The sequence below is a fragment of the Megascapheus bottae genome, chromosome 7, assembly GCF_031878675.1.
Source record: "Megascapheus bottae isolate mThoBot1 chromosome 7, mThoBot2.hap1, whole genome shotgun sequence".
Lineage (NCBI taxonomy): Eukaryota > Metazoa > Chordata > Mammalia > Rodentia > Geomyidae > Megascapheus > Megascapheus bottae.
In genome coordinates, this window is record NC_143515.1 from 27,680,856 (window position 1) to 27,703,498 (window position 22,643).

The 22,643-nt window shown below is 35.9% G+C and overlaps 1 protein-coding gene and 1 non-coding gene across 6 annotated transcripts in view; one reads left to right on the top strand and one right to left on the bottom strand.

Annotated features, from left to right (window-relative positions):
- Positions 1 to 22,643, bottom strand: part of Ctnna2 (catenin alpha 2) — a 1,042,262-nt gene that overhangs the window by 934,177 nt on the left and 85,442 nt on the right. The gene's annotated exons all lie outside the window — the stretch shown is intronic.
- On the top strand, positions 1,001 to 1,104 carry LOC150060486 (U6 spliceosomal RNA). The gene has a single exon (XR_016536361.1). It is a non-coding gene; the product is annotated as a U6 spliceosomal RNA (small nuclear RNA).

The following is a 22,643-nucleotide window of genomic DNA, read 5'->3' on the forward strand; positions in this document are numbered from 1 at the left end:
GATAATAACCCGGTTTTGCAGAAGGAAAGATTTTAAAATGCAAGGATGTTAAGTGACCTTTCAAGGTTAATGTAATTCAACCACAATTTGTTATCATTTTGAGCAGTATTTTCCAACATATATAATGAACTTCCTAAACGTGTTCAATGCTTCACAAGTCAGAAGTCTTAGGAAGAAGAAAACAGCTTCAAGCAGCTTCAAAGAAACATGTAGATAATAAAATTCAAAATGTTATTTACAGTGACTGAATTGATTGCTGATTATTTCTGACTTTTCAATTGGTCAGAGAAGAGTAAACTTTTAGCTCAAGGCTATCTCCCTACTCCCGAATCCACAGCACTTCCCATTTTCTAGTGGTTAATAGTAAATAATGGTCTCATGTTCTTTAGTGCCTGGGCTGGCTTTGAACTGTGATCCTCAGATCTCAGCCTCCTGAGTAGCTAGGATTGCAGGCGTGAGTCATCACGCCCAGCAAGCTTTTCTAATATGCATTTCTTATTACCAGTTCTGTTCTTTTCCCCATGTTCATAAAAGGTCAAAAATGCTTTCATCCAGTAACTTAATATATGCGGTATCAAGCATCTACATTTTGATGTTCTCAGAATCATCTCAGGTAACACATCGGCAAATATGTCAGCATCTGATTTATTACAAAATAGTTTTTGTTTATTTTTGCCTATTCCCCAGCTCTTTCTGCATTATAAGGCCTTACCTCAGCATCATACCTTTTTTCTGTATTCTCTGGTTCTATCAGTGGAAACTCTTGTCAGACTAACAAATTAAAACACATAAAATTTCCCTCTTCATCCTATTCCTCTTTAGGAATTTTATATTTCACTTCCTCGCCATAGCTAACCTGTTATAAGGCTGGTTTATAAGCCTTGTTCCATTTCTACACAATCTCTGCATTTCCCATTCCGTAACTACGATCCTTTGCCCTACTGAAATTGGCCTTGTAAAATTACAAGTGACTCCCTAGTTGCTGAATTTAATGAAATATATGTGATTCACTTTCTTACATACCAAAATAGAAAGATGTAAGGAAGATTATCATACTCTCTGGGTAAGGATGACAAGCAAATTCATGTAGCATCCCATATTTTTATAGTATGAACTAATTTTGTTATATATAGTTATATATCTTGATACAGTGAATATATTTGCATATAGAAGTCTGGAAAGATATGTATATCGAATTTCAACAGTACTTAGGCAGGATGCTGAGATTTAGGGTGACAAATTATACATAATTATATATACTTTTCATCATATATTTATATATATGCACACAACTTATATAATGATCACACATTCTTTATCCAAACAAAAATAAATACATCATTTCAACATATCCAGGGCCCCTTTTCAGCTCGTAATATCATCATAGAAGTATTTGAATACTTGGTTTTAAGGACACTATGCTCTCCTGGTCTTTATTTTCACAGCAGCTAACTTCATTCTCTTTATTGTCTCCCTCCCCCTTCTCTCCCTCCCCCTTCTCTCTCTCTCTCTCTCTCTCTCTCTCTCTCTCTCTCTCTCTCTCTCTCTCTCTCTCTCTCTCTCTCTCTCTCTCTCCCTCCCTCCCCCCCCTCTCTCTCTCTCTCTCTCTCTCTCTCTCTCTCTCTCTCTCTCTCTCTCTCTTTTCATAAATGCATGCCTTTATATTGCCACACTGAAGTCTATTGTCTTCTTTGATCCCTGATCCTCTGGCAGTATCTGATTGACCTTATTCCTGTCAACTATGTATTTGATGCTGAATATTCCCAAATCTATAGCTCAGAATTTTTTTCTGGAGTTTCAACCAGTCTCTTATATAAAAATTATTTCAAAATATACATGCATAAAATAGAATTCACTTTCCCCCAACATGGGTCCTCATTCTATAGTCACATGATAATAGTCAGAACCATTATTTCTAATGACCTGTTAGTAATGTAATGCAAGAGTTGTCTTTGATTCTTTTTAATGTCTCACCTCTTACAAATTAATGGTTGTCAATCACCATAAATAATATTTCTGTGCATACTATAACTGTTTCTTTATTCTTTCTGCTATGCCTTTGCTTTCATCAAGAATCTCACTTCTTTCTTAGATTATTAAACAACCTCTTTTAGTCATACTTTCAACGTCAAATAGTAATCACTCTATTATATGAGCACTTGTGCCAGAGATCTCTGGTTTTATTTTTGAGATAGGGCTTGCATTATTTATGCTTGGGCTGGCCTCAAAGTCAGTACTCTCCTGCCTCTACCTTCAGAGGGCCTGGGATTACTGCTGTGTGTCATCCTCCTCACTTCTATCTCTTTCTTATTCTACAGCCACAGTTATTTTAAAATTCCTAACTGTGAAGGAATACCATTGGCCTTACTATTTAAATGTTTTCAGTGACCTTATTGATTGTGTTAAGTGTCTCTTACATACAGACTTGTTGCTCCTCATGTATCTACCTTTCCTACCATCTTTATGACTTGTTTGCCTTGATAAAATGTTTTCTAGACATACCAAATTATATCATGCCTTTAACCCTTTCACTGCATCACTCATTCTGCAGGGAAGTTGTGTCCTGTTTCCTTTACTTGCCTCACTCTCACCTCTCCTTTGAGATTCAACTCAGCAATATGTCTTGATCTATTCAGAGTCACCTTTGCTTCCCCCGGCAAATAGAACAGAAATCACAACTGACTTTAATTGTTCTTTCACATTAAATTTCCAGGGTCCTTGAGGACATACCTGTATATTTACCATTTCTTGAGTAAACAGGTAAGTAAATAACTGACATTAATAAACCAGCCACTTCTAAATGTTAATTCATTTGTGAGGGATGGAAATTAAATCCCCTGAACAGTGCTACCAAGGAAATATTAGAGTATAGTTCTTTCAGTCACCACTGGGGTTATATATACATAAGCATATCTTATTCATTCTCAATATCAATAATTTGATTAGTTCAGAATTTAGTAAGCACTCAAGAAATAAATCAAAACTATATTCAGAGCAATCCTATTCAAAAGAAGGAGGTATTTCAAGCATAGTTCTTTTCTGAGGGAATGTCATGATGCAATAAAGAAAATACAGAAAAGATAATGATGAGAAAACAAATTCTAGTTTATAACTTTACATCTTAATTGCTGGAATGATGATGCTCTTGAAAGTCACTTGCTACTTCTTAAATTATATAAATGCATCTTTATGGACATGGAAGAGCCAATTGGTCTTCTGATACTCTTTAGCAAAAAAGTAAGTAATTACAGCACTTCGTGGAAAAAGTTTTTCAACAAATTACTTTCAAAGCTTATTATGAGAACCAGCTATGCAAGACTATACTCTTTTTTATATTCTTTTTTATTGCAATTAATAGTAGAGTTACATTATATTCGCCAGATAAAAGGTGCATTACTTCACAAACATTGATACCCCTTCTCATGTTTTGGTTCCCATTTCCCTCCCACAACCCCTCCCAGAATATACTCCTATGTAAAATTATTGTGGGATATTTTTTGTCATCTGTAAGTACCACAAAGCAATGTTTCAAATATTATTTTTTCATGCACTGATATTACTGATTTCAGGGGCAGGATCTCTGCATGGATTATCCAGACAAATGATCTTACAAGTAATAGAGTGATGTTGTAATGAAATCCAGATACTATTTTTGTACTTGCATGACTGTTTTATGAGAAACATAAAGTAGTATTTGAGATTAAAACAAGGCCCACCGAACTACAAATATTATCTGAATGTTTATAAAATGTATTTACAGTTCTTTATAAATTGTATATCTAATTATGATTACAATTATACATATTCTGTATATATAGATTACATTTTTGATCCATTCATCCATTGAGGGACATCTGAGCTTATCCTTTACTATGGTATTAGTAATAGTATTTCAATAAACATGGTAATTCTAGAGGTTTTACTATATTCTGTAATCACTTTCCACAGGAGTGGAAAGACTTGGAAAAATTACACTAAGCAAAGTAATTCAGGCCCAGAGAGGCAAAAATTAATGCTTTCCCTTATATGTAGAAGCTAAATTGAGTTTAGCAACATGTAACTAAATATATTGGGTAGCATGCCAGTGTATAAAAATTTATTAACTGAGGCTGGGTGGTGTGGCTCACACCTGTAATCTTAGCTACTCAGCAGACAGATCTGAGGATCAAGGTTCAAAGCCAGCACAGGTACAAAAGGACCTGAGGTCTTCAATTAACCTCTAGAAAATGGGAAGTGGGGCTTTGCTCAAGAGTGGGGTGGTAGCCTTGAGCTGAAGAGCTCAGGCTGAGTTCGAACACCATGACGCACAAAAAATATATTGATTGAAACACTATATATTCAAGGGCGATCTCAAGTAATATAATTCTTTTGAAAAGAAAAACCAAAGTTCAGCAAAATAAGGTATTCAAGAAGTTGGTATTCAAAGGCATTGGGATGAAGTCAAGAGTCAAGGAGTAGATGAAGAGGAGAAGAAGGGGGAAAATGCAGACAAGAATCTAAGGTACATCCTACAAAATTAAGAAAAGTTAGATAAAGATGTGTGAGAATATAAAGAGATGACATTGATAAAGATACACTGTACTCATAAACTTCTTTGTTAAACTTCTTTGTTAACTTCTTTGTACAACAGCCTAAAGATAATAATGAAAATAAAGAAAAATGAAACAAAAAAGAACAGTATCTGCTGTTCCATACTCTACGCATTGAATTTCAACTAAGACTTATAGTATCTCTTCTTCAAAGGACCATTCTGGAAATCCCAGTTATTATATAAATCTACAGGTTGGTTAATGGTATGAGATGTTAAAACCTCAAACCCCAAAGCCCAGTATGATCCTGTGGAAAAAAAAACACTATTCATGTTACTATCATAATAGTTATCATAATTGTGTGCTTTGCCTGAAGCCATATAAATTGTGTTTTACAATGTGTTTGCCACCATAGTAACACCAAGTCAACTAGCTTTACTAGCATAGATAAACACAAAATGAGAAGCAAAGTATTGGATACACTTGATCCTCATTAGCCAAATGTTGAGAAATTAAGGAAATATATCTATCATTGTTTTAGAGGGTGTTTTAATTAATTACAATTTTCCATTTTAGAGGGCTATTTGGATATAAGCACTGCATTCCAAGTCCTGTTATAAAATACATGATGGATTTGCACACATACTGAGGTGTATTTTGTATTATACCAATGAATTCTTAAATGGTTTCCATTTGTAATCTTACAGAGTAATTAAGATTTCATTTCAGTCCCTTTAATATTAAGGAGTGTTTATAAATTATGATAATTATTTTAATTTCTAAATCAATAAAAAGCCCTAAAAAGCCTTGTTGGAATTAACTAAATCAGAAATTTGAATTTAAAAGAACCAAAAATACATAGTTGGAATCACCATGTTGATTTCAAGTATGAAATACTTACCTTTAAATATTCAGTTAGTAGAAAGAGGAAAATTACAGGGGTTTAGAATATGTGAGTAACCATTCAAAACAATTCAAGAGATATAAATCTATCCTCAATGAAATTTATCATAGGTACAAAAAACATAATTAGTGTAGAATAATTATTTCAACCAAGAGATTATAGGTATATCAACCGGGAAGGCAAAGCTGAAACCCATCTTCAGTAAGGAGGAAGAATTAAATACCTAGAAGATAATTAAAGAGCTATTCAAACTTTAGGCCTCAGCCATTTTTTTTTGCTTTGAACTATATACTATGTGATAAAAAGAAAGCATCAACACACCTTAAATTTTACAACTCAAAGACTTGGTCTTTCTTATAGATTTCTATATTAAAATGAAGGCTGGGTGCTTATGGTTCAGGGCAGTAATCCTAGTTATATCAGAGGCAGAGGGCTGAGGATCACAGTTGAAAGTCAGTCCAAGCAGAAAAGACATTGAGACTCTAATCTGAAATTAACTGACCAAAACCCAGAAGTGGATCTCTGGTTCAAGTGACAGAGCACTAGCCTTGAGCAAAAATGTTCAGAAGATGGGGCCAGGAGTTTGGCCTAGTGATAGAGTGCTTGCCCAGCAGGAAGGAGACCCGGGTTTAATTCCTTGGTACTACATCCATAGAAAAAAAGCCAGAAGTGGTGCTGAGGCACAAGTGGTAGAGTTCTAGCCTTGAGAAAGTCCAAGGACAGTGCTCAGGTCCTGAGCTCAAGTCCAGGACTGCAAAAAAAAAGTTCAGAAGCCCAGGATCAGCAAAGATAGATAGATAGATAGATAGATAGATAGATAGATAGATAGATAGATAGATAGATACAAAAAGAAAAATCAGAGGTTTTCTTTTAGTTTTGGGCATAGTTTCTTTTTATTTTTTTAAATATTTTTATTGTAATTAATAAAAGGGTTACATGATATTTGCCAGATAGAAGGTGCATTAATTCATATACATTGATACCCTTTCACATGTCTTGGTACCCATTACCCTCCCCCCCACCTCCCCATCTTGATTTTCCCCCTTCCCTATCCAATTTCAAATAACCAAATACAAATAAATCCAATATATCAGATAACAAAGTGAGATACTGTAACAATATGAGATAACCAAGGGACAGCAAAAGAGATGAGAGATAACATAGTACATTAAGGACAACAATCATTCATTGCATGGCTTTTGTTTCAATATCCTGGAGGTCCTTTCAATTAGCTTCATACTATATGGCCTTATGTATCAAGGTTTTGCTCTATTGCAAATCTCTGCTAATAGAGCCCAAGGTTTCTACTGATTATGATAAATAAGGGAAACCATGGAGCCTAAGTTCCTTTGAGTCTGGCTTACTTCACTTAATATGATTTTTTCTAAGTCTTTCCATTTCCTAACAAATGGGTCGATGTCGTGTTTGCTGACAGCAGCATAGAATTCCATTGTGTACAAATACCACATCCTGTTGATCCACTCATCAACTGAGAGACATCTAGGTTGGTTCCATATCTTTGCTATGGTGAATAATGCTGCAATGAACCTTGTTGTGCTAGTGGATTTAGTATGCCCTAGTTTCTTTTTTAAAAAAGTATTGTCTGGGTAATGTACAGAGAGGTCACAGTTACATTCATCAGGTAGTTGGTACCTTACTTCTGGAACAATGTTACCCCTTCCCATGTTTTTCTCCCTCTTTTCCTCCTACCACCACCTCCCATACTAAACCTTTCAGCACGACCATGTTCATTGCAGCATTATTCACCATAGCTAAGATATGGAACCAACACAGATGCCATTCAGTAGATAAATGGATCATGAAGGTGTGATAAGTTTACACCATGGAATTCTATGTTGCCATCAGAAAGAATGACATTGCTCCATCTGTAAGGAAAGGAAAGACTTGGAAAAATCATCAGTGAAGTAAGAAACATAGGCTCTATGGTTTCTGTCATTTGTAAAAGTTAATATATGTCTAAGATTCTCCTAACAGAGGATCATAACAGCTCAATGGTTATGTACATGTGGCCATATAGGATGAGACTAAGTGAAATAAACTACAGGAATACAGAAACAAGAGGTTTATCTTTGCAATTGCTGTTCTTAATGTACTATGTGAAGTTCTTTCTTTCTCTTCTTTTCCCTTTATGGTTTGTCTCCTGTTGTTGCTATATTGGAATGTAGTTCATGGTATATTGTATATCCATTTGTTTATTTGAAAAAGGGAAAGTAAGGCTATTTTTTTTCTTTAAAATAAAGATCAGTGTGCACAAAGCTTCTTAACCACCTATTTTTGTGTGCTTCTTTTCTTAGTTGAGATTTACACATCGAAACTTATACCTATGTGTTAGTGGAAGTGTAGCTTCATTAGCAAAATACTTTATTTAATTTTGTTGCTCATTTAGGGCAGGGGAAATATTGCCCTAGTGCCAGACAGTTTGAAAAAGAAAGCAGGTACTATTGATAGGATATGGACTTTGAATTGACTGGTCTTCAAATGAAAAGTGTTCTCACAGTAATTTTTTATTGTTCTTATGAATTAGCGAACTCTGGGAGAGACAGCTCTCTCTAAGATTGGAAAGACTTTGAGATATCAAAACATCATAAAGTACAGGAAATTAAAAACAGGACTGATGCATCTGTATAAACAGATACCCAGTGAGCCTTAGCAGTTTCTCCTCTTGCTACTTTCAATCAAGAAACTACGATCATTCCCTTAGCACCTGACTCAGATTCTTCTTTACTGCAATTTATAGATTAATCCACACCCCACTCTCTTGCATCTGAACCATCTAATATCAGACCTCAAAAGTCTCTGAATTTTCTTTCACTTTCTATCAGCCACCCATGCTTATAACTATGGCCTATGTCTAGTAATCGCTAGGACCACCTCTTATGGGCTATAATGTCAAAGGTTACAAGTACTCAGAAATTTATAAGTACTGATTCAACTCTAGAAGTCCACATCATTAGGAAAGGATGGAACTCAATAATTGAAAAGGGAAACAGATTAAATATTAGACCATGTCTCTCAGAGATAAAGAATGAAGAGTGACTGTTTTTGAAGAAATGGGGGAAAACATTGAGTTTTCAGCAACAAAATGAAATGGCTGTTAAATGTATGCCAATTTTCATTATGTTTTTCATGTGACATGGAAAATTCAAAAGCAGAGCCACCATGTTTCTGAAAGAAAGTTCCTGAAGAGACATAGTGGTGAAGAGGGGAAAGGTAGAGACAGAAAATGTTCTGTCTATGACACAGTACTAAATACATTTGAGAAAATCTGTAAGGTGGGAAAACATTAGGAAAATTCACAGGACTGTGTTGAAGGTCAGAAAGTGTTTGAAAGCTAGAGGAGAAAAATTACATGAGCAGAAAATATATTCACAAATTAAGTGATTTTCATGGCTGAAAGGAAAACTCAGCAGAATATTTGCTTTTTATGTAGCAAATCAGATTCAGCTTAAAACATATTCTTAAAATATTTGTACTGGAGGATCTGGGTTTTCACTGTTGGTTGAGTGCAATATGTAAAGCCCTGAGAATGATCCCTAGCACTAAAATCTTAATTAACTAAACAAATAAACAAACAAATAAATAAATAAATAAATAAAATGTTTTAATATAAATGTTTGCATTTTCAATAAAAGTTTTTATTTAAAAATATTGAGATTTTTCATAATTGATATGCTAAAGCAGCATAATGAATTTTGGAATGTTATTTTTACATATATTTCTGAGATAGAAAACATATTGGGGAGAATATCAGCTGCTTTCTACAGGACCATCTTAATGGTTAGTTAATATCATCAATGTTCTATTTTTAATAAATCTATTATAAAAATGGCAAAAGGAAATTATATATTCCATCTATTTGGTGAAGAATTAATCATTGCATATGATAACAACCTTTTGATTAGGCCTACTGTCAAGGCTTTCAAGCAAAATATGTGTACTGAAAAATCATACTTTTGTGACAAGTATGAAAGCCGTCAACATATGACATTAAATTAACAGTTTCTTGATGTGCAAACACAAACACCAAATAAACTAATCATACATTCCATTAGTTAACAATCAGTCGAGTATGAAGGGACAAGAAATTATTTGAAAAATTTCTAAATTATTTGAAGCGAAAAATGATTACCTGTCAAATCCTACTGTACTTAAATTCCACTTAACTCCATCAACAGAAACCAATATTTTGAAGAAAAGTGATTTGATAGATAAGGAAAAATATATGTTCATGAAGATAAAGTTTAACTTGTGTTGAGACATAACCAGGCTCCAAATATTGAAATTCCCTTTCATCTGTTCTATTGGATTTGTCACATAGGAAAGGAAATCTGTTTCTTGTCAGAGGCAGTGGGCAGCAAGTCCTGGTTATTTACACCAGGAACATAATCCCACACACTTCCTTGAAGCAGCTTGGAGAATGTAGAAGCACAGCCCTGTAACATGGGCCAGCCTGTCCGCCACATGCTGAAAATAGCTCTGGGACTTTCTCCACTTCTTAAACTCCTATGTTAGCTTGTCTTATGTTTTATGGAAAAACAGTTTCTTCTCTGGAATATGAACAGGCCTGAGAAACAAGATTCCTCTGGCTCTAACCTACATTGAGATGCACTCCCTCCATGTTGCTTCTTCAGAAGCGCACAGATGTGTATACATAATTTGAATGGAAATTTTTACAATACCTCTTCAGATGTACTTTTCTATTTTATTCTATGTTTTTAAACTCCTCATCAAACCAGTATATTCATTCATACCAATTGTGACACTATGAAATGAAACATTATATCAGTTCTCAATTGTTACAATTATCACATTCTGGTTAAATACTCACTGGGACTCTTTCTATAACTGAAGGATCTTTCTTCAGTCACTTCGCTCCTGCATAGCTCATTTCACAATATCTATCATCAACATGAGTATCTAGCAACCCTGATGCACTCAACTATACTGTCATTTTGATATTCTAGGCAAAACTAGTGGGGGTATTGTCTTCAAATACATCAGTTTGTAAACTTTGGCCAATCTCTCTATACTTGTTATCCATTTCCTTTTTGTGCTTCTATAACACAGCTAAAATAAATTACTATACTTGGAGCACAGTATGTGTAGTACAACAAAAGCAAAAGCTGTCTTCCACCACAATTGTGTGCATGCTCCTGGCTCCTGAAACAAGCACCTCTAACACCACTAGCCTAGGGCAGAAGTCTATCTGCGATTACACATGCATGCCCACAAGGCACTGCTCCATACTCCAGAAGTGATGTTACTCATGCATTATTTCTATCTGCCCATTGGAAATATAAACTCCTAAAACATTTATTCTCAGGTGCCTGGCTGCATGTGTGGTGATTCATGATCCCATATACCCATGAAGCAAACGTAAAGATCAGGATCAGAGGTAAGCTGAGAGAAATAAAAGTCATATTATCTGAAAAACAAAGCAAGAAAGTGGGCCCCATAATAGAAATATAACTGACAAACACAAAGCCATGGGTTCAAATCTTTTTGAAGCCATCCATTCCCCCATTCACCCAAATTCCCAGTATTTTCATCATTTGGTACAAATCCAAAACAGGAAAAATTTTCAATCAATATTGATCAAATTAATTAGTTCCTAACCACCAAAAGATAGGTGAGTAACTTGGCTTCTACATGCTAGATAATGTTTGAACCAATAACATCTGCTTGATTATATCCTCCTTATACTACCTTCCCAAAACTATCTTCCAAAGTATAGCATACTCTTTGATTTGCCCTATTTTCATCCCTACAGCTTCCAAAACCCTTTTCCAAGCTCTTTTCATCAACTTCCATCACCTGGTAAACATTCTTCAATTTTAATTACATGCTTATTGTGGGTGAATCACAATCGAAGTAATTTTAGAAGGTGAGATATTTGCTAACTGTAGAGGGGAAAAGGCTTAATGAAATTCAAATAGCTTTCCTTGCTTATTATCCAAATTTACAACTGTTATCATGGCTCTACTTAATGAATATAGCTATTTTCATAACTACTTAAATTCCCAATCTCATTTTTTTGTTTCTGTATAAAAATGTCTATCCTCCCCCAGGAATCATAAAATACCCCTTTCCATTTTTAAACTAGATTTGCCTGGAGCTTCTCTCACATTTTCTATTTAGAAAAAAATAAGAAAAGAAAAAGAAAGACATATGGGGATTTCCCTTGAAAAATAATGGAAGAGAAACAAAGAGGACAGGAAAGGATGGTGAAGCAACAAATAAAAGATATATAGAGAGATTTTCATGTGCTTCAAGAAGTGCTTTATGTCAAATTATGGAGCTTCAACTCAGAATGAGCCTGTGGTCAATATCTGCAAAATCCCTCATTGTTTTATTATAAAGCTTAACACAAAATAAAATGGTAGTGAAGAAATACAACAATTTCATGTAAATTTTGACCGTAAATAGTTTTCCTTTCACCAAGTTATGGTAAAAAAAAAATTCAGAATGTGTGTGTGTGTGTGTGTGTGTGTGTGTGTGTGTGTGTGTGTGTAAGTGGTTTCATTATGTAAGCCAGATTGAATTCAAACAGGTCAGCCATCTATCTCGGGCTTTTAACTACTGGAATTACAGGCTTGTCCCATCACATAGCACAGAATCCAACTCTCTGAATCAAAATAACTCATGGTATGTGTATGTATATATTTGTACACATATTTGCATAAGTTGCAGTATACATACATGTCTATATAAATTGCATATATATTAATTACAGACATTTTGCAAGCTTGTATAATGCTATGGAAAGTACCTATATTCTAAGATTTAGTACTTTTTTTCCAATCACCATGGTGATTCTGGAGAATATACATAACACGCTGAACTGTAACTGTAATGAATATAAGACAGTTTGTGTCAATCCATACAAATTGTAGCTTATGTTCTTTTAGAATTTTTAAAATTATTATTGCAAAGGTGTGTGGAGAGGGGTTACAATTACATAAATCAGATAAAGGATGCATTTGTTTTTGAATAATGTTACCCCTTTCTGTGTTCTCCCAGTTTTCCCCTCTCATCCCCACTCACAAATAATATAGTTTATTTTCAATGCGGTGTCCAGTAAGCAACACTGCTGCATTTATTCATCCTCTGTCCCCACCATATCTTATCAAAGACAGATAAATGAACAAATAAAAGTGAAATCTAAAGCAGCACAAAAAAAGAAAAAAAACCTTCCTTTTTATTTCCCGCAGTTAGTTTCCATAAATATTATTTTAAATGGCCAGATGCACATAGCTCTGATGTGAATGGAGTATGTGGGAGACATTTTTTCCCCTTTTCAAAAATTTACTTCTATTTTATGTTATTTTTTGCGGGAGACATTTTTACAACATTATACAAGCACAGAAAGCTGATTCATCCAGGTCATTGTTCCCTTTCCTTGCCAGTTAAAGTTCTTTAAGAGTCCCTGAATCTATAGGTGCACTTGCTCCAGTCTAACTGGGTCACCTTGGAAATGCAGGAAGTGACCTATCATCATGTACTCATCCTAGTAACCCTGTAGGTATTTGCTCTAAAATAACTGATGACTTTTCATTGTAACAGCAAAACAAACAAACAATGAATCATGGATATTCAGCACCTCCTAAAAGACTCATTTATTTCAAAACAATAAAGACCTACTAAGACAATTTCCCTGCAATATTTATTGAACTCTAGGGTTAGTCACAGCTATGTGTTTACTTGTGATGACTTATAGAATTTTGTGTGAGTGAAAAAAAAGAGATGTTATTCTGGGAAATGGTAACACTGCCTCACACATTAGTTTCTATCTGTTCTTCAAACTACTTCAGTTTTATATATGGAGTGAGAGTAGGAGGAAGCAACTCATCAACCTGGCCACTAAACATTCTCCATCATGATCTTCCTCCCACTTCTGTCCTACTCCTGTCTGCATTTCAGAGACAGGAAAGGAGGGAATTCAAGGTCACACAAGATGGCTCAGTGATCAGATAAAAGTTATCTGGGTCTCTGAGTCACCCTGAGGAATAGTCCTTCTCAACAGAAATTCTTGATTTAAACAGTTTTTATTGAGGTAAAAAGGGTAGAAATTGGAATGAAGGAGTAGATGTTTGTTAAGCATTCAAATTTCTTCACAAACTGACTGCTTTTTTAAATGTCGTTTGGATGACTGCTTGCACTAAAGGATTTTAATAGTGACACTTAACAGCCCTCCATGGTTTTAGCAAAAATTTAATGGTTATTAAATTAAGGTTGTTTTTTCTCTATAGTGAAGAGCTTTCTCTTAATAAGTCAGACACTGTACCTGTTTTGAATTCCTACTTTGTGATGTAGTCAGAAGACAAGATTATAAAAACTCTCACAGAAAAAGGAGTTATACAGGAGTTTTATGAGCAAAATAAGAATGTTGAGAAAGTGAGATAATTTCTTGGCATTGGATCACTACTCATCATTGAAGTCTGAAATAGAGTCAGTCATCGAATTTATCTTGAGCACTGGAGAAGATAGCAAAGGATTTTGCCAGTCTGAAGGAGCATTTATTTTTGTTTCACTTCTTTGTTTGTTTAACTTAAGGACATACTTCATTCATATTTTCTCAGCTTCAGCCTAAAATCCTTTTCAGTCCCAAGATCCATCCTAGAAAATCACATTACCAATTCAACTTGCTTTAGAATTCTCTAAGGTATGAGCTTCTCAAACATTCCTCATTTCCCATGACTTCACCAGATTTAGAAATACTACTCAGTATTTGTAGCATGCCCCCATTTAAAACTTGCCTCATGTTATCTCATGATTGAACTGGGGATCAGTTTGTGAGAAGAAAACCATGGTAAGTGCCATTGTCATATAATTTGTAAACATGAGTTACCATCATATATATTAACTTTGGTCACGGGGCTAGAGTGTTGTTGGGTAAATATTCCCACTCTAAAATCATTCCTAGTCTTCCATACTGCAATCTTTACAGAAATTTGCAATGCATTTAATAAATAGGAGGTCATGCTATATAAAGTACTAAAAGTTCACTTGAGGGGAATATTTATGTATTGTCCCTTGGTTTTGCTTATTCAATTGTATACTCACATCAGTTTAGGTTTCTGGATATTTATAACATACTTCAGATTTTAAAGCAATACTACTTCATTTCATGACTCCAGCCTGCCCAACTTTGGTCACAGGGAATTATGTTGGTACTTTTCCATTTTATTATATGAGATGTTATCTTCATGACAGTAATTTCTGATTAAACATGTCTCTAAAGAGCTATATATTTTATTGTAATGCTAGATGCACCCATTTATTCTAGACCATCTCATATAATAGTAGATATATATATATATATATATGCCTGGGCCTACCGGCAGCAAATTGGGGTTCCTGAAATAGGGGGCAGGGACTGGAAAAAATAGGAGAGAGACAAACACATTGGGTCCGGGAGGTCTGCCGCCCAGGTAAAAACTGCAGCCTCGTTTATTGTCAACTCCAGGCTTATATCCCTTCTTGAAACCAGGGAACTTCCAGCTGTTACATTCATATGGTAAATCTCAGGTCATTTAAACAGAATAAGGCCATAAAACAATAAGACAATAAAGCCATTGTCTGATGCAAATCAAGGTACAATTTGATTCCACTCTGGCTCCCAACATATATACATATACATATACATGTATACATATAGACACATTCACCTTTCTACATAAAGCTAACTATGACTTTTTTATTGGTTAACCCATCACTCCAGTCTCATCATTAGACAAACTTGTCTTAAATATTTCACATTGGCAGTGGCACTGTGGCTCAAACTGTTAGAGCACTAGCCTTGAGCAAATGAGCTCAGGAACAATGCCAGACTCTGAGTTCCAGCACGACTGGGAAAAAAAAAATCATGTTTTCTTGCTTCATGATTTGCATGGCAATGAGCAGAAAATATACTTTTGGAAGAAAATGTCCATGCATTTGTCCCTCTGTGATATTATATGGGACAAATGAAGTCAGGGACAAAGGTACAGCATACATCCTAGTACAACTGAGGTTTAGGTTTTTTGCTCAGCATGTTCCTTTCAGTCTTCATTCCATATCCTTTATTCTCCTTCTCATCTCCTGCTTCTTCCTAAACTTTCTGCTAGTATGTTCTTCAAACATGGTTAGGAAAAAAAAGAACATACATGGGTTTCTTTACAATGAAAATGGGGTGATGAAACACATTCGCCACCTCATAGAGCTATGTCACAGCAGTCACTTTACATACATACATAAAACACGTACGGCAGTTGTGGAAGACTGCCTCAGTGAAGAGCTCTGTATTTATTCATTCTTTCATTTAACAAAAAGGTAGACATGCGTAGGGGGCTTCCAGTCTCCTGCAAGCCAGTTCCTCACAAACCTTGGCTTGTTTTCTTATTGCACAATGCCATCTACACAAAAGTTAACTGTAATCTGCTACTCAGCAGTTCACTGTCTAGATTGTTCAAGCCTGGATCCCAGTCTGATGACCTGATTCTGCTCATGAGCAAATAAATGCCTGCCTCCATTATGTGTGTTCATGGGTGAAATGGACAGAAAATCTGATGACTCAAGACTCAACGATCACCATATGTTGGGTTTTTTTGTGTTTTGTTTTTGGGGTTTTTTGTCACTGGCCTTTGACACATGATTGGGTTTCAGCATATTTGTAGCCCTTGATACTTAACTGAAAATGGATGCCTGTGAAGGCATTAGGCACTGATATGAATAAAGTCTTACTCATTGTTTCAAAGCAAAACTCCCTCAATGTTTCTACTGATTGCTGAGCATGGAGTGTGCAAGGTTATACTTACAAGGAAATGTTTCCAATATCATAAAGGGAAAGCAGGAAATTCCAAGGTATATAGCAAGTAGGCCAAGTATATTCTAGACCATAAGGACCTGTACTACAAAAGTACAGACCCGGCAGTGATCACAGTGTCTTTGAGCAGTGAGAGTAGCTCAAACAAGAGACCCACAGAATAACAATCTGGGGAGGAAAGTAGGAGAGCTGGGCAGAGTCTAGAATGGACAGACTTTAAAACTGTGATAAGGAGTTTGGAAATATCCTTTGATGAGATGCTACTGAAGAATATGGAACTACCAAAATAGAAAAAGGCATTTTATTTTTTTTTGTATTTTAATTTTAATAACCCCCTTTGTTGTTGTCTTTCCTCATTCCCCCAACATCCTATTGATTGACAATGTTGTTGTGATTCCTTATGGCATCTTTATACCCAGTTTTAATAAATACATTTTAACAATCCTGATTATAAACATTTTGCTGCTGTAGATTCAATATCATAGACCGTGAGAGGGTTGACTCAGAGCCTATAATGATAAAAAGATTTTTCACATACTAGCACACAATAGCACAAAATACAGAATCTTGTTCATACAGATTGCAGATTGCAGATAGCAAGAAAGGAAGAAGAGAAGAGGGAAGAAAGAAAGGATGAAGGAGAAGTATGGGGGAAATAGAAGGGAAAGGAAGGAGAGGGCAAGAGAGAAGGGAAAGAAGGCAAGGGGTGGAAAGGGGGGAGGGAAATAGGGAAGGAGGGATGAAGGGAGAGAGGGAGGGAGAGAGGGAGGGAGGGAGGGAAGGAAGGAAGGAAGAAAGGAAGGAAGGAAGGAAGGAAGGAAGGAAGGAAGGAAGGAAGGAAGGCAGGCAGTCCGGCCTTTAAAGGAAAATCAAGTAAAATTTTAATTGAAAGTCTAGTGAATCACTGAAAATAAAACAATTTAAATTTATTTCTTCAATAATTATTTTTGGTGGGTCATGGGGCTTGAACTTGGGCAGGTGTTTTCCTTGAGCTCTTCAGATCAAGGCTATCACCCTACCCTTCAGCCAAGCCCCACTTCCCATTTTCTAGAGGTTAATTGGAGATAAGACTTTCAGGTCCTTTTGTGCAGTGATCCTCAGATCTCAGCCTCTTGAGTAGCTAGAATTACAGGTGTGAGCCATCACACCCAACTTCTTCATAAGTTTTAAGTCTGGCTCTAAGCAAAAGGTTACTGAGAAAACTTTCTACCTCTCACATGAGATGTAGCTTATTTTCACATGAGTGAGATTGTAAGCTGCAGTATCTGTCTAAGCCATTTAATGTGAGTGGGGTGGCAATGGCAGCAGTTGTTTTTTTTTTTATGACACATCTATTGAAACATGAGGCTATGTTCTAACACTTCCTTAATGACCATCATTCACCCACAATATTAAGGAGCTTCAAATAAACTGTTTTTAAATATTGAGATTCAAATCTTCTGTCTAAACAACTCAAGGTGTAAAATGAAAAATCACTGTTTGGAAATTAAAAATCTGAAATAAGTAATGTCAACAAGGCCCACCGCAGCCAAGCCTAAACAACAATTTTAGCCTTGGAATATCCAGAGCTGCATGATCCCAGTTCCGCTAACTTGGTTCCTGTGAATGCTGGAGTAATGGAATGCTGGACTAACACTCAATTAGCACTCTGTGTTGGATCTGTACTCAGAGCAGTGCCATTATGCTCTCATTAGCTCATTCTCCTCAGAGCAGAGATAAATAATATAGGGAGGGGCCAGCACTCTAATGGGGTATCCACACTATTTTGGGGGGAGGCGGAAATAGGGTTTGGAATGAGTCCTCCTTACTGGCAAGGTAGATCTACCTCTTGAATTGTGTCTCCAGCCCTTTTGTCTTCTTTTATTTTTGAAGCAAAGTCTGGATTTTCCCCTAGTATGGCTGTCATATCTTGTTTATGCTTCCTACCCTCAATAGCTGTGATGATTGGCACATGCCCTCATGCTCAGTGTTTTCTGTTGAATTAAGCCATGGCAAGGATTTGTGATTGGGTTGCTATAGAACAGGAAGATTCCCAAACTCAAGCCTCCTGAATAGTTTGGATAATAAGTTAACACGATTGCACCGAGCTATTTATTGAGAGAGGTTCCCATGAACTTCTTGTTCAGATAAGTCTCATTCTCAGTCATTGGGTCTCCACCTCATTAGTAGCGAGGAAGACAAGATGAGCCTATGAATCTGATCTAGAGTTTAAGAGTCTCATCTGTCTTGGTGACCCTGCCTCACACCTAGACTCCTAGCTACTTAGAAGGCTAAGATCTTAGGATCACTGTTCAAAGGCAGTGTAGGCAGGAAAGTCCATCAGACACTTATCTCCAATTAATCACCAAAAGTCCAGAAATAAAATTGTAGCTCAAATGGCAAAGTGCTATCCATGAGGAAAAATGCTCAGGGATAGTATGCAGGCTCTGAGTTAAGTGCCAGGACCAGTACAAAAAAACAAAAACAAACAAACAAAAAAGGCTTGTGACATTGCACTTACAAAGCAATTAAATTTCAATACCTCATACTAACCTCAAACACATTAATCTAACAGCTGCTTCGGATTGCTGAATTACATGGAAGCAATGTGTAATTATCATAGAAACAGAAATACTTACAAGGAATAGAGAGGAATTAAAGGAAAATATGACAAAATTGCAAGCCAAAACTATTCAAGATACACTGAAAAAATGTATTTCTAAGGAAATTCAAGCAAGGTGAAACTTTTGGAAAGAAAAATTAAAATTAGCATGTGGAACACCTTACTGGTTGATATTCAAAGGATATTCAGAGGATATGTGCATAAGGTGGCCAACTTTGCCTCAGTGTTTAAGGCTTAGTTAATTAATTCCTAGTGGTCAAGCCTTGGCCTCGCTGTGTATAGTGTGTGTGTGTGTGTGTGTGTGTGTGTGTGTGTGTGTGTGTGTGTGTTAGTAGTATATAATCTAGTGGTGATGAAAGAGAGGTGAAGAATTGGTGAGGAGTAAACAGAATTTCTTGTCAGATTGGAGAGTCAAATGCTTCTTTGACATCATCATTCATCCTGCAAAGTCAGAGCAATTCAGTATATAAGAAGTTGAGTTGGCTTGTCTCACAGGAAATTTTTATATGGTTCCCAGTGTTCTGTGCATATCACAGGAGAATTAGTGTTTAATTTCGCTCTCCCATCCAAAACACATATGCAACTTCATGGTACAAAAGTGTCCAGGAATTCTCCTCCTGCCCTTAGTGGCACCTACCCACCCTCTGGTTTTAAAAAGAAGGCATACAGAAAGGGACACAGGAGTGTGGAAGTGCTATATAAAACATACGCATATAGAGGAAGAACACAGGTCAAAGTCTATAAAGCCAACAGTTAGTCTAGTGAAAAGCCCTCCAAATACTAAGTACATAAAACAATGCACAGAGGATCAGCTTTCACTTCCTGCAATTCCTGGTGTCATCCTATCATCCCTGACCTACTCCAATATCTTCAAAACACAAAACATAATTTTCTGACATAAAATACTCTCAACTCTTCCATTTTAAATGAAATTTTGGAATATTCTAACAGAAAGAAGAGACATGAAAGGTTCTCATATTTGTTAGTCATAACCAAATGCATTTTCCAAAAAATGAATTTTTTGAAAATGTAATGCACAAAAAACATGATCACGAGGATGAAATAACTTATTCTTAAATTTAGGAAGAAAGCAAGTTTGCAGAAGTTGAATTTATTGAAAGAAAAATATTTATAAATAAATTGTGTGGAAATAGCCTGAATTATATAAACAAGATGGAAAATCATTATATTTCTTATTGATTTTGTACAAACTATTGACACCAACAAAGATGAATGCAAACATGAAAGAAACTCTGATTAATCACAAAGTGGTTAATGAATGCAAAGAATTCAGAGTATTAAGGACTAATTACTGCTCAGGAAACTTGAAAATTCCATGAAGTCTAAGGCTATACATGAAAGAAATGTGAAATTTGAATTTGACAATAATTTTATTGAGATTATATATTCATAAAATTTACAATTTGGGAGATGATATTGGGGAGAGGAGGGAATGTCAGAGGAAATCGAGGGAGGGTATATGTATTTGCCAAGAAATGTACTTACTACCTTGCATATGTAACTGTATCCCCTCTGTATATCATCTTGACAAGAAAATTAAAATTTAAAAAATGTGAAATTTGTTCCAGGTCTTTCCACTTCCTTACAAATGGGGCAATGTCATTCTTTGTGATAGCAGCATAGAATTCTATTGAGTATAAATACCACATCTTGTTGATCCATTCATCAATTGAGGGGCATCTAGGTTGGTTCCATATCTTTGGTATGGTAAATAATCCCACAATGAACATCATTGTGCTAGTGGGTTTAGTAGGTCCTTGTTTCTGGACGGTTGGGTAAATACCTGCCAAGTAGTGGAATTGCTGGGTCATAGTGGAGCTCTCTGTTTAATCTTTTGAGGACCACCATACTGCTTTCCATAGTGGTTGAATGAGTTTACACTTCCACCATAGCTCAAAACCTAGATACATAAGGCCATTTAGGATGAGGCTAAATGAAAGGACCTCCAGGATATAGAAACAAGAGGTATATAATGTGTGATTGTTGTTCTTAATGTACTATAATATTTCTCATCTCTTTTGTTGTCCCTTGGTTATTCTCATATTGTTACCTTGTTATCTGGTATATTTTATATACTAATTTATTTGTTTAGTTGAAATAGTAAAGGGAAGGAGGAAAACAAGATGAGGGGAGGGGATTGTGGAGGGAAATGGTGACAAAGACATGGAAGGAGTAGCAATGTGTGCAAAGTAATGCACCTTCTCTCTGGTGAATATAACTGTAATCCTCTAATAATTACAATAAAAATATGAAAAAAGTAAAATTTGAATTTGAAAACACTTTTAAGTTAGTTTATATAATAATGAGTTTTTGTGATCAAATTTCTTTTTAAAGAAAATTAAGTATTATTTTAAAATAGTAACATTTTCAAATTGTAGTTTAGCATGTAACAAAAAAAATCCCGATTACCATTCAATTATGTTCTACAGAATCTAAAATAAAGTTTTATATATGAACAGGTAATCAACAACCATGCATTCAAAATTATGCAAATAGAAAAAAAATATAAAAAGGAGCTTTAGGTAACAGACACATATCCATTTTTCTGAATAGTTCTTCAGCATTTTGGAAACTTGGTTTTGGAGTGAAACTTTGTTTTTCGAATACATACATTTTTACCTATTTGCATTTGCATAATTCTTATTGTTTTTTCCCCCAAAACTCTAAAATCAGCTCCCAAAAGCATGTGGACTCAGCGGTATGTGCCCGAGACCTGTGGATGTGTGTGTTGCTTCAGCGCTCTAGAAGGCACAGACTCCTGGATTCCTCTTTTCCATCATCAACTTCCTTCAAATCTCCTCTTCACTTACCACCTCTGACTCTTGTTTTCTTGCTCATCATCTGCTTCCAGGACCAACCGATGTCGTGTGTGTGTGGGGGAGGGGTAAGGTCAGAAGGGATGACTAGCCATGACTTCTTAGATTCTTCAGAATTATTCTACCGAGGTAGAGGCTGCCTTTAATGGCCAGGTCAATTTGCATGTGCGGGCCTCCTACACCTTCCTCTCTCTGGGCTGCTATCTCGATGGTGTAGATGTGGACCTGGAGGGTTGGAAGAGGAGAGACCTGAGGGTGCTGTCACCACATCCTGAAGATGCAGAACCAGTGCTGTTCCAAGACCTGCAGCCTCCTCAAGATGAGTGGGGTAAAACCGTGGAGGTCATGGGAGCCATCATAACCCTGGAAAAGAAGCTGAGCAAGGCCATTTGGCTCAGAGACAGAACCCTGTCTCTGTGACATCCCAGAAGAAGAGGCCCATCAACAACCTGACCAACCTCCTCAGGCTGGAGGTCCCTCAGGCCCCTCAGGACACTTTTTGAATGTCTCAGCCTGGAACACCACTAGAAGACTCCAGAGCCCAACAGCTTTGGAGAGGCATCTCTGCATAACTTCTCCAACTACTCAGTTCTGGATTTTATGCTGTCTTTTTGGCCAGTTCTTCTGAAAGAATTCACAAAATATTTTCAAGAGTATATTGTTTACTAAATTGAATTCCATATTGCTCTGTGTTCCTGACATCTTCATAAACTTTACAGTAAATGGACTTGCTCTAGGCTGACTTTCTTCTGAAAAACTGAAAAAATAAAGACACTAAAAGTGATCTTTCACAGATGTCTAGCTACTTACTCGTCTATGTTTATTGTAGACTGTAATATTTGATAAAGCTTAGATTTTTTAAAATTAAAAATACTTAAATTTGAAAATTTAAATCTAGGTAAAGACTATGTTGCTGATTGGTAGCCATGAAAACCATTTTTAAGAG